Below are 13535 nucleotides of genomic sequence, written 5' to 3'. Positions count from 1 at the left end.
GATAGGTCCTTTACATTCCCAATAAACCTGACCTAAAAGATGCATTCTTCCGGGGCACCTGCGTGGCTCCGTGGGTTACGCGTCCGACTTGGGCTCAGGTCATGATCTCACGGTTCGTGGGTTTGAGCCCGGCGTCGGGCTCTGTGCTGACAGCTCGGAGCCCGGAGCCTGCTTCGGATTCTCTCGTCTCCCTCTCTCTCGGCCCCTCCCCCACTCACGCTCTGTCCCTCTCGCTCTCTCTCGCGCTCTCTCGAAAATAAACATTGAAAAAAAAAGATGCATTCTTCTTATTGCCGTATTCAGAGAATGTTTCCTTCTGCTTTTTCCTTCTAAAAGTTTATCCTTAAAAGAGAGAAAGGAAACACTTTTATGCTAATTTCTTCTGATTAATACATGACTAAGTACCATATTTTTGTATGGAAAGAGCTATAAATAAAGATATATAACGCACTTGCACGGTACATTTCGTGCATTGCACCTGACGAGGAACTTTGAGAGTCATTGCTTCTATAATAGTCCCTGGCACAGGATGGCGATGAGGAAGGTCGGCAGGGCTGGTGGTATCATGGCTTCCATTTTATAAAGGCAAAGATGGGAGTTAGAGTCTATGCTGAAGGTCACGCAGCAGGTCGGTGGCAAGCCCTGAACTTGAATCCCTGTCTTTTTTTTTTTTTACCAAGGAGAAAATGGTAAATTTTCCTTAATCTTCTCCCAGGAGGCAACAAAGTGGGCGGGGGGGGGGGGGGGGGGGGGAGGGCGTGAGGTGGGCGTTACGTACGTAATTGCAAAGCCCAGCGGAGGGGAAAATTGATAAGCAGGAAGGAAACTTGTTTATAGACGTGGGGTTTATTTTGAGTGCTTTCCATAAACTAGCTCAGGAGATGTGAAAACGCCACCCACATCAGCCCCTGGAGCCTGCGAGGCGGCACAGGCCCAGGTGTGACAGGAGCCGGGACCCACAGATGCTGCGTTTCTGCAGCTTCTTGGCTCTGACGGGTGGTGAGGTGGACAGGGTAACCTGGACCCAAATTCCGCTGCACCCCGCGTTCGTCGTGTCCCCCTCTCCCCCGTGCAGGCCTGAAAGCCTCCTGTGGTACAGTCCTGGAAAAGCTGGCTCCTGTGGGCCTTCCCTGTCCCCACCCCCAGGCCTCAAGGAGGAACCCAGAACTGCCCTTTCTGCCCCAGGAGGCCTCCTGTGTGGTCACCACCTCAGTCCCCAGGTGACCCGCTCTCACCACCAGCTCGGCCCGGCCGCACCTTCCTTCGGGACTTCCAGCTTCCAGAACAATAAGAGAATAAGTTTCTGTTGTTTTCCACCACCCCCCCCCCCCCCGGACTGTGGGACTTTGTGACGGCGGGCCTGGGAAGCTCATACACAAAATTTTAAATATTCTTTACCTCCCAGAGATTTTAAGAAGCTGACCTGCAAGAATTTCCAAGGAGGAGGAAGCAAACCCACTTTCTCAGTTGATTTTACCACAGAACTTTTTTCCTCAAAAAAAAAAACAAAACCAAAACAAAACATCCGCGTTCCGGGAAAAGGCCCTTTGGGAAAGGAGGATCTTCGGGACTTATCTGTGGTACCTCAGGGAGATGACCCACAATAAGGGGGCCGAGGGGGGTCCATACAGCCTTGGTGCCCCTCCAGGGAGGGTGCTCTGTCCCACAGGGCCACCACCAGGTCCCACGGAGAACCTCGTTCCTGCTTAGTGAAAGAACAAAGGAATGAATGACGTCAGCAGTGACGTCAGAGGACAGATGACTGAACCTCCCTCCACCTTCGGGTTTCGCTGTCAAAGGGAGACACCACAGGACATGCCCTTGCCCCCGGGGCCCTCACGCCCCGCACACCCAGGGCTTTAGTTATACCACGCGAAAACGTCCGTGCTTTCTCCCCTCTGGGCCTTCACTCCTGCTGTCTAGAATGATCCCCCGCTCCCACCCTCGGCCTCCTTGGCGGTTTACCGCTCATTCTGTAAGGCCTCGTGAATGGTCCTAATAGAGTCCTGTGGCCTGGTCTCCAGCCAGGGTGGCCTCGCTGCCGTGGGACCAGCGACAGGTAAAATTCTACTCCATGAGGTCATTCAGGGAACCAGGTTCCCCACCCCCCTCTCCCTCTCTCTCTCTCTCTTTTTTTTTTTTTTTTTGCTGTGGCATAACTTCTGTAAAATACGGTTCGGAAATATTCAGAGGGTAGCTCAATCAATTCTTACATATGTACACGTCCGTGAAACTACCCCCCAGATGGAGGTACAGAACATTCCCAGCAGTCAAGGCCTTCCTAGCTCATCGTTTTGTCCTACCCTAGGCTGTTATCTTTGGGCCATGGTCAAAATTTCCTCATATTGTCATTCCACATTCCAGCCCACAGGAAACAGAGATGGGGCTGGGTGGTGTGAAGGCACCCAATTTCCTAATTAAAAAAAAAAAAATGTAGGGGCGCCTGGGTGGCTCAGTCGGTTGAGCGTCCGACTTCGGCTCAGGTCATGATCTCACGGTTCGTGAGTTCGAGCCCCGCGTCGGGCTCTGGGCTGAATCTCAGAGCCCGGAGCCTGCTTCGGATTCTGTGTCTCCCTCTCTCTTTGTCGCTCCCCCGCTTTCTCTCTCCTCTCTCTCTCTCTCTCTGTCTCTCTTTCAAAAATAAATAAAGATTAAAAAACTTTTAAAAAAATGTGATCTGGAAATGCACACATCACTTCTGTCTACACTCCATTGGCTAACTCTTGGTCCTATTGTCATATGGGCTGCAAGAGTACCTGGGGAAAAAAATCCCTCTCCGGCGGCCACGTGTGCCAAAACACTCATGAGGTTCCATGACTAAGGGAAGAAGGGGGGCCCAGGGTGTCAGGGAAGCGGGACGAACGGCCAGACAGCCGTGGCCTGCTGGAGCCTGTTCACGGAGGGGACTCATGGAGCATCAGAATCTGGGAGAGGAACGGACCCTGTCCTCGCGCTATGGCTTTTTAGCTGCATGATTAGTGGGGCACAGGCTCCTCCCCCCAGCCTGATAGAAGCTAGGATCCAACATGAGCCCTGGTGTGGTTCTGGTTCCAAGTCAGCCCTGCCATCTCAGCCTCCGTGCTTGGAAGGGCACCAGCCCCTCCTATGTCATTATCAGGGGCTGGAACTGAAGTCCTACCGTCACAGCTTCTACCAGAATGGATTGCTTTAAGCTCTTGGCTTTACCTTGTGTCCAGGGGGTTTTGCAAGAGACTAACTTACAGCGAATTGGTCTGGGACACATTCACCCTTACGTGTGAAAGGCACGACCAGCGGTGAGGGTCACAATGGTCACACTCCAGCAGGGACGTCAAACTGCGAAAGCAAATTCAGTGTGCTAGAAGTTCCAACAGAAGTCCGAGGGGAGTGCTCTGTACGGAAGGCCACCGGTGCACAGAGAAAACACTTCATTGAGTCACTGGGAAAGCAGGAGCTCAGGGAAAGAGGGGAAGGACACGGATGACAGAGGAAGGGCATGGACAAGGCACCCAGGGGCGTGACAGTAGGAGCAGTGAACCTCCTAACAAACAAATGTGGGGCCCTTGGGCTGCTCAGTCGGTCACACGTCCAGCTTCGGCCCAAGTCACGTCCTCACGGTTGGTGGGTTCGAGCCCCGCACGGGGCTTTCTGCTGTCACCGCGGAGCCCGCTGGGAATCCTCTGTCTCCTCTCTCTGCCCCTCCGCTGCGCGTGCTCTCTCTCAAATAAATAACCATCTAAAAAATCTTATAAAAAAAAAATAAAACAGACGTGAAATATACATAGGGGAAGAAGTACAATAAAAAGAAACGTATAGCAATAGAGGTTTATAGTGAGCGTTTAACTAAACTGGCTCTAACTTTCCTGGAAGGCAAAGCAGCAAAGGAACCCACCAGATGATATAACTTCCACTTCCCGATACAAATAAGTACTCAGGCGTGTCAAGAGTGATATCTTCCATGTGTCCCCTCACATATACTTGGTTTTAAAATTAAAAGGAATTCAGGGGCGCCTGGGTGGCGCAGTCGGTTAAGCGTCCGACTTCAGCCAGGTCACGATCTCGCGGTCCGTGAGTTCGAGCCCCGCGTCGGGCTCTGGGCTGATGGCTCGGAGCCTGGAGCCTGTTTCCGATTCTGTGTCTCCCTCTCTCTCTGCCCCTCCCCCGTTCATGGTCTGTCTCTCTCTGTCCCAAAAATAAATAAACGTTGAAAAAAAAAAATTTAAAAGGAATTCAAAATGATCAGCAAAAGGGGAAATAGGTCTACTATAATGTCTTGAGAAGTCTTAGCAATCTCTGTTAGAGTAAGGGTAGCAATAAATAACATAGATCTAAACAGAATCCGGCATAAAACCACATTGCAGATCATTAGGCACCTAGCCACGCCTTATGTTAGCTAGCATATATATTAGGCTAAGCTGCTATGTCAGAGGCCCCCAAATACAGTGCCTTAAAATAGAAATGTGTTTTTCTTTCACATAACAGTCTGAATGTGGGCAGTAGGCCAATGTTGGCAGGTGTCTCTGCTCAGTGAGGTCATTTAGGGATCCAAGTTTCTCCCCTCTCGTCGCTTGGCCATCCCTACGCCTTTGATGAGGGAGCATAAGGCAAGCTGAGGGCCAAGCACGAGTTAACAACACCCCCCACCCCGGGTGGGATCCGCGTGACATTCTCCGGCACTCCCGGCTGCCCCAGGACGAAGGAAAGGAAAGGAAACAAATGGGTTAACTGACAGAGATCACAGTCCCGCAGGACAGGAGTCTCCATCAAGGAAAAGGCGATCTTACCGACAGAAACCTATAGCCTCCGTTTCCTGGAGCCCCAACATCACCCTGCCCTCCATGGTGATGTGGGGAACAAAGGCAAGAACGAAATGGCAGGTGAAATTACATTTCCTTATGACCTGCAGCCCATTGACACATCCTTGAGGCAAATACAGAGTAGAACCTTTCTCCCGGAACCCCCTACTGTCGCAATAATGCCCTACTAGAGGGAAAACAACCTTAGCTTAATAGCAAGGCTTCCGCTATCTTGGGAGTCCTCCTTAGCACATCACAGTCCTTCTGGAAGCCTCCCTTGCGCCTTTACCTCTCCCAACACCCTAGTATGTAACTAATCACTCTTCACAAACCCAGCGCAGCTCTCCCCGCCCACGGGTCCTGGCCCTGTGCTTTAATCAAATCACCTTTTTGTACCAAAGGCATCTCAAGAATTCCTTCTTTTAAAAAACAAAAACAAAAACACATGTATTTATTTTTGAGACAGAGAGAGACAGAGCATGAACGAGGGAGAGTCAGAGAGAGAGGGAGGCACAGACTCCGAAGCAGGCTCCAGGCTCTGAGCTGTCAGCACAGAGCCCGACGCGGGGCTCGAACTCATGGACCGTGAGATCATGACCTGAGCCAAAGTCGGATGCTTAACCGACTGAGCCACCCAGGCGCCCCTTGGGTGATGTTTAAACCCAGTCAGGCCGCCTCGAACCACCTAAGAGTTTTGCAGACCGTGAGGCCCTCAACACCAGCAAGAGGGCGGGAGCCTGTCCGCGTCACCCAGCAGGTCCCCGGCCCAGCGGGGAGGGCAGGAGGGGAGCAGGAGAGGATGAAACCCAGGGCACCGCACCTGCAATCATGTGTATGCGTTGTCAACCGCTGGGGCTCCCGCTTCCCCGGAATTTGTTTGTTGTGAACGGAATTCTCTTCTCAGCCCGGAGCGGGACCAGGAGTTTCTGGAGCGGCTCTGTGACTCATGGACACCCGGAGGGGCAGCCCGGAGGACACCAAAACAGGAGATGGCCGGGAGGGAGTGCATAGCTGGAAGCTGAGCTGGCATTTGATGAGGTGCCAGGGACTTAGGGCAGGAACCGCAGTGCTCTCTCGCCCGAGCACCTCTCCCGGAAGGGATGACTCCGCGGGACCCGAGGGCGCCCCTCCCGAGGACGTCTTCTGTGCAGCAGCAGGAGTGGGAGGCCCATCGGGTGACCATGGACCCAAGACCCCAGACGGGAGCTTTTGCAATCTGGTTAATGTTTGCCTTCTCCCCTGAGACTCCACGTTCCCCGAGAGGGGGATCATGACAGTCTTTCCCACTGTGCTGTCCCTAGTGCCTGGCACGTAGTAGGTGCTCAGTGAGTCTCTGTTGACAGATATCATCCCAACTCAGCCCCACCTGGAGCCACAGTACAGGAACGTTTATCCTCTGCCACCTGCCAGGAACTGAATGAGGTGTCTCCCCCTACGGTATCTTGGTTCACTTCAATAACCTTGAGAGTTCGGTGTGATTATCCTCACTGGGAACAGACAGAGCCCCTCCTGGACGATGTGCTCTCCTCTCAGGACGACAGACTTCCAAAGCACAGAGGGGCAGAAGCAGACCCTAGAGACAGCTCAACCGCTTGATCATTCAAAGAGCAAGATGCCGAGGCTGGTGTCTCACGAGAGGGCAGAAAGGGGAGGAGTGGCCGGTCCCCGAGGACGGCAAGGCGCCAGCTGGTGTTCTCGGTGCTTCCCAATCGTCCCCTTTGATGAGGGAAACAAAGGCAAGAACAATGTAGTTTAAATTAAATTCCCTTACAGCCTGCAGCCCATTGAGAGATGTCAGAGACCTGCAGCGAGGAACGTTCCCCAAGACGTTTATGGCCGCCCTGACGCCTTCGTGTTTACGCTTCCTTAAAAACTAAGCGCAACCTTATCTTGACAGTTGCTAAATCTCCAGGGTCCTGTGAGCCCCTGCTTTCAGCATACAGAGATTCCTTAAAAACTGACTTTACCTAGGGGCGTCTGGGTGGCTCAGTCGGTTAAGCGTCCGACTTCGGCTCAGGTCATGATCTCGCGGTTCGTGGGTTCGAGCCCCGCGTCGGGCTCTGTGCTGACAGCTCGGAGCCTGGAGCCTGCTTTGCATTCTGTGTCTCCCTCTCTCTCAGCAACCACCCCCCACCCTGCTTGCACTCTGTCTGTCTCTCAAAAAAAAAAAAATTAGAAGAAATAAAATAAAAAACTTTATCTCTAGCCCCACCCCTCACCAACCTACAAGTATATAATCAGTTGCCCCTCACAACCCCAGGGCAGCTCTTTCTGCCCACGGGTCCTGCCCCTGTGCTTTAATAAAAATCGCCTCTTTGCGCCAAAGGCGTCTCAAGAATTCTTAGCCGTTTGCTCACGAACCCCACTTCACATTTCAGCACCCTTGACTAATCCTTGCACGAACCCTGCGCGCTGTGACCCCCTTACCCCATCTCCCAGGAGAGAAATAGGCTGACGGGGGTGAGTACTTGCCCAAGTCCCTCAGCTACGGGCGCAGGGCAGGGCTTGGACCCGTGTTAAGTCCCACGGCAAGGCCCCGGCAGCTTCCACTTCTGCCCGCTCGACACTTGAGTTTTGCCAGCCCGAGTTGCGTCCCCCGAAACTCATGCGTCAAGGCCCTCCCCCCACATGACGGTATCGGAGTCGGGGCCTCCAAGGAGGTGACGAAGGTTAAGTGAGGTCATGAGGGTAGAGCTCTGACCTTGTAGGTGGCCTTGTAGGAAGAGTACGGAGAGGCCAGACCGTGTGACAAAACAGCAAGATGGCGGCCGGATGCAACCCAGGGGCCCTCAACCAACAACCGGCTGTGGTGGCCTCCTGGTCTCAGACTCCCTACCTCCAAATGCATCTCCATTGTTGAAGCTACTGTGTCTATGGTATTTTGTTACGCACCATCCCCCCCTCCGCAGACTGAAACAAGTTTTCAAACACCAAAACCAGTGACGTAAGGGAGACACGCTCTTAAGGACTCCTTTCCCCATCCTTCAGTATTGGCGGGGGAGGGGTGGGAATTGGTTGACCATCGCCCCAGGCCATCATAGAGTTTATAGGGGAACTGAGAATTGCCTGAGGGCCAGGGCCTGCTGGCCTAACTACCTCATAAAGAATTCCCCGGGGCACAAAGACTTCACAGAAGCTTCCAGAATCCCCTTGAGCAATTCTTCCCAGTCTGAAGATCCCTTCTTATGAATGGGACCTCATGACGCCTCCCTGGAGTATAATTGCCTGATCCCCCGGAGGGTACCTGTTCAGCCAAGAATCCCTCACATCTCCCCACTTACCACAGAGCATCTACACCATGTGATCTGAGCCGGATCTCCAGAGGACTTGTCATCTCCCCAATTTCCTGCAAAGGAAACTGGGGATCACGGGGGCCCCCGACTTGCTGGGTAACAGCAGTTCTTGCATCCCAGCCTCCGTCTTCCGATATGAAGACCAGGGTCCCGGGGTCAATGCCACAGCCACCCTTTGCTGAATATTCTCATTCAAACACAGTGCAAAGAAGTACGTTTGAATAAAGTTTATTAAGTGAATCACTTTATGGGCAAACAATTAAATGCAACATGACAACTAAGTGATTAGAGCTCTTTGAATACCTTGCCAGCCAGAGAGAAATAACCCAAAAAGGAGGGAGGAAGAGGGGCAGAGGAGGAGGGAAAGGGAGAAGACATTTTCCCTGTCTCTTGTGGACCTAGGCTCCTAGACTCCAACACCTGTTTCCCTGGGTCTAGCTGTCACGGACGGAGGCCATGGGCCAGGCCCTGGTGAGGGCCGAGTCTCAGGCATGGCTCGTGCAAGCCCCCTGGAGGGCCGCTGCACTCTGTCACCTCTCCACTAAACGGTGCCCAGCAAAGCAGCCCCTGGAAATAGAAGGCATGGTGATGTCAGGCTCTGTCACCTCAAACTCGTGACATGGCTTCAGGGTCCTCCAATGCTTTGATCACCCCCTTCTTGAAACATGCCAGGTTTGCTGGTAAATTCCAAGTTTGAGCATTTGGGGGATGCTTCATCCCTTACAAAGTGCTTCCACAATCCAAGTCTCATTTGTGCCTCACTATACCCTTCAGAGGAAGCTACTGTAAGATTCGGAAGCGAATTAGCACCCAGGTCAAGTAACCAGTAAGTGACCGAGCCATGCTTTGAACTCAGATCTTCCTGGATCCACAGCTAGCGTTCTCTCCATCTTCCAACTTGCCTCCCTGTCTCACTCCCGACACCCCATGAATACACATGTGTGTCTAACTCGGCAGAGTGCAAACAAATTTGCCCACATTCTGAGACTAGGAGCCGCGTGTGCCCTTTGAAGGAAACTATCCGTACCTGTTTCTAAGAAGGCTCTGAAACCATGGAAGTAATGCCTGGGAAGGAGCCCCGTCAACTGCTGAACCGCACAAATGTGTGTCGAGGCCGAGGTCAAGGTTACTTGCAGGAAATAGGACAGGGACCCCAAGGTCACATGGTATAGGCTCCTCGGGCTCTCTCCAGACTCTGCCTGGCTGAGACTCCCCCACCCAGTCCCTGCCACAACCCCACCATGCCCTAAAGCCTCCACCTCTCCATCAACACAAATATAACTTAAAACATGTTTGATGATTCACAGCAAAGAAGAGAACGGCACCCCGGCATCTTAGCAGGTATTAGTTCTGCCAGAGCAAATCCTGATGGCTTTCAACAGCATCACACGCTTCTTCAAAAGTGCAAAGTGATTCCAGCCTTCGCAGTAGATGTTAAACCAGAAACGGAGTTTCAGATCTACATTTTGAAGGGCTTCGCAAAGTCTTCCACCGGAAATAGAAAGGCTTTTGCTTTTTACCAAAACTCATGAAATAGTTCGTTTCTGAGCTCTTTGAGTGATCTGATTCTTTTCACGGCTGGCGTCCAAAGGGGTAATACGGAGATTTATACGTAATTCTCTTGCAAGTGTTTTCCCCCCCGTATCTAATAATTCCATTGAAATCCAAGTGCATTGCCTCCTAGATTTCTTTGTGGCTTAATCACAGAATTGCTTCATTAACTCTGATGCATGCTCGTGAATCGAGCGAAAAAATTAAGAAGAGCTAGGAAAACAAGCCACGACAGACACGTGCGTTCCTGAGTTCTGAACACTTGTGGCGTCTAAGGCCTGCTCCTCCCTAACCGCCTCCCCGCCCTTACAGAGATGGGACCGTCCTGTCACCCCACCCTTTTCCCCCCGCTGTCTTCCCACCGTGAAGGAAAGGGCCGTCACCGTCCTGAATAATGAAGACCTTCTGCCTCCGGCTCCCACATCCGGTCCCCAGCCGTGACCTGCTTAACCTCCCGCATAAGTGCCTCACGCTGAGTAGTGCCCAAGAGCTGCAGAGAGCCAAGGGTGGTGGGGACGCCCATATCTCCATTGTTTGCGCTGAGAAAACGGACACCCGGAGAGGAGACGCGACTTGACCAAGGTGACATCAACCAAGAGGCCAAACCAGGTCTCGGATCCATGTTTCCTAGCCCGGTGCCTTCACCCCTTCCTCCCCTGGGCCATGGATGGGTCCTTCCTTCCCTCCAAGCAGCACCTGCTTGCCTGCCTGGCCGCTCTCCCGGGGATGCCCGCTGCCTCCTGCCCGCCTCCCTCAATCCCCCATTCTGCCCATCTCCACAGTAACGGTTCTCTCCCCACTACATCCCTCAAGGCCTTCCAAACGGGGCCCCGAAGCTTCCACCTGGAATCGGAGGACACGCTCGCTCTACCCTTCCCACTACTTCCGGCAAAAACCCCACGAGCCCATCTGCTCTCCACCTTTTCCAGTTTCATTTCCTTCCAACTCAAACCACCCGTCAGCGGCTCCCCGCCCTCCACGTGCTGCTGGAGCACAGCGCTAGGCCCGTCTCCAGCACCCATGGCCGTCAGCTACCCGGCAGCTCTCTGTGGGATGTACTCACTCTGGAGTGGGGCTGGGCACTCCGGGGTGGGGTGGTGGTGGGCGGGAGCCACAGCTTAACCATTTTCACGCAACTTTCCTTTTGGGCCCAATGCTTAGCACACCCCAGGCATTCAACAATCGGGGACTCCATAAAGGCGGAATGGGTGAATGAAGTGACAGTCCTTTTGAGGAGTGATAGTTCTCAGCATATTAACTAAAGTTCCCCCAAACTGTCACAGTGATCGTTGTCTCTACTGCAAAGGATTTCCAATGGAAAGAGTTACCAAAATAAACCTACCTTCTAAGATGCTGCGTAAGGACAATGCGCATCAACTGTAAGGCGGACCCAAGCCAAGGACTTCTGCAGAGTCGCCAGGGAGTCCCCCCACAAAAGGAGGCACAGACACCTCCTACCAGGAGTCACTGAGTCAAGAGAACGAGCCCTACTCTCAGGGGCATCCCCCGCCCTCCTCCCCACGCTCCTACCAGGTTAAGATTAGACTGGGGTGGAGGCTATGGGACAAATGCCCAGCACCAGGGAGCTCACAGCCCGGTAGGACCGGAACAAACAGCCGAAGAGAGCTCTGCCTTGGAGCAGAAGGCCATAGATACAGTCAAAGGGGACCCAGCAAGATGTGACCAGATGGAGGGAGACTGGCTTTGAGGGAGAGGTGGCCTCTCAGAGCTGGACCCAAGGGCTTTCCACTCTCTCACTCCGCCACCGTCTGCAATGTCCTCCCTCGTGGCCACACACAGGCTCTGTCGCAAGCAAAGGGCCTCTAGTCCCAGAGGAGGGCATTTCCTCCTGGGAATTTCTTTTCTTAGAAACATCTTTGCCCAGAAACACCTTTCCCCTTTGCAGACTTGGCCAAGATGGGGCTACATTTCACATTCAAACAATCACAACTCGGGAATAGAATTATCATCGCAATTAACCAACCATCACTCCCTGGGGCAGGGGGCCCGAGGACACAGAGCCCCTCACATTGAACAACGCTGGGGTTTCGATGGTGAGGAAGGAAGCAGGGGACAGTCACGGTATCAGTCATTAAGGCAGAACGCCAGACGGCGTACTCAACCTTCGTAGTGGACTGTCGGCCCAACACACCCTCTCCTGTGGTGCAACCAAACGTCAGCCATGAGGGACAGTGTCAATGGCCTCCCCAAATCTGGATCTTCCATAAAGTTCTGATACACGTGAGTCACCCGAGCCTGTTTCGCATCTGAAAACTGGGGATTATAACCCTTCGCTCAGACACGGTAAAGATCAGATGGGGACAGATGGGCATGCTCTCTGTGACCTTATATATATATAACCTTATTCCATGGAAAGGAGCCTTCTTGTCTTCTCTTCAGAACTGTGCAAAACATGACTGGGATCCAGGATGCGGTTCGCTGGGCGGCACCGATGGAGGCTATTTTGGGAGGAGCGGTTACTAAGAAACACCCGGCTCTGGTAACCTTGACAACCATAGGTAAGACAGAATGATGGCGCATCAAATTGCTGTATTCCATTGCTGTCTCCTCCTCACCAAGCTTGTATCTGGTGATGTATTTGTCAGACGAGGCATCTTCCCAGCGCCCGGCGGAGCCTGGCACTGGTCCGCCTAAACTACTCCTAGACAAAATGGTCCAGGCGGGCTCCTGAAGGACATGGACGACTCCCTCCTTCTGAGGTCACCATGGAAGGTGCGGGGCGCCCACCTTCTGCCTCCCTCCTTCTTGTGGTTCTGAGCAGCATCCCATCCTCACTCCAGCTGGCCAGAGCCAGCCAAGCACTGTGGGCAGGAGTCAGGATTGCATACAGTACACCTGGTTAGCAGTCACGAGCTCACGGAGCAGCTCTCGGGGGCCGGCGGGGCTTCCAAGGAGGTGCAACAGTCATGCTCCCTTGTAAACCCAAAGGGTTTGAACCATTGTTTCTGTTGAGTAGATGTAGAAGACGCTAGAAGAGATGAACAGGTAGAGAAGGATCTTTATAACCAGCGTGTAGGGTGCAAAGACTGCCATTGCTACAGGTGCCCACATCCCCACAACCCAGGTGAAGACCAGAACAAGGCTGGCATCCTCCCAGCCCAGTGCGCCCTTCCCCTCATCCCCCCACCACGTCCCGGTCCATCGGGGAATTATACGTCCGCGTTGCCTTGTCGTGCTTCATGGCCTTACCGTGTTTGCCTCCCCGAAAAGGTATTCAGTGTTGCATATGTTTGAACTTTCCATAAGTGGAATGATATCGACTCATGCTTTCCTCGCTACTTTCATCATTCCTTTTTCTTCAGCCCATATTCCTGCTTCTCTTCTTTCTCAATGCACGTGTTCGTGGCGCATTTGTTTTTGTGGCCGTACAGCCTTCCGCCGTGCAAATACACCGAGCATTTAGTCATCCCTTCTCCGTTCTCAATGAACGCCTAGGTTGTCTCCAATTTGATGCCAGTGGGAACAGCGCTTCTCTGAGCATCCTTGATAAGGTTTTCTCTAGAACAGATTCTTAGGAGCGCAGGGAAGACGGGTCCCCAGGCTCAGACATCTCCAGCTCTGCCAGGTAGCACCGAACTGTTTCTTCGAGTATTCGCGTACGTCGAGAATGTGTCCGTCCACACTCTCGCCAGCAACGAACAGACTCGTGAGTTCTCTTCGTATCTCTTTAGGGAGCAAGAATTCTTGTGCCAACGTATCGGATTTCCCCCACCTTTACCTTTATGATCTGTATTCCTTTGTATCCTTGTTCAAGAACTCCTATCTTAACTTCGGGTCATAAAGACAAATACTCTCTTATCTTCTTGAAGTTTTATAATTTTGACTTGTATAGCTAAGTCTTTAATCTGCCCGGGATTGGTTTTTGTAAATGGCACAAGGAATTATCCCATTTAAC

Source organism: Prionailurus viverrinus, unplaced genomic scaffold (assembly GCF_022837055.1).
Source record: "Prionailurus viverrinus isolate Anna unplaced genomic scaffold, UM_Priviv_1.0 scaffold_33, whole genome shotgun sequence".
NCBI lineage: Eukaryota > Metazoa > Chordata > Mammalia > Carnivora > Felidae > Prionailurus > Prionailurus viverrinus.
This window is presented reverse-complemented; position numbering follows the sequence as displayed.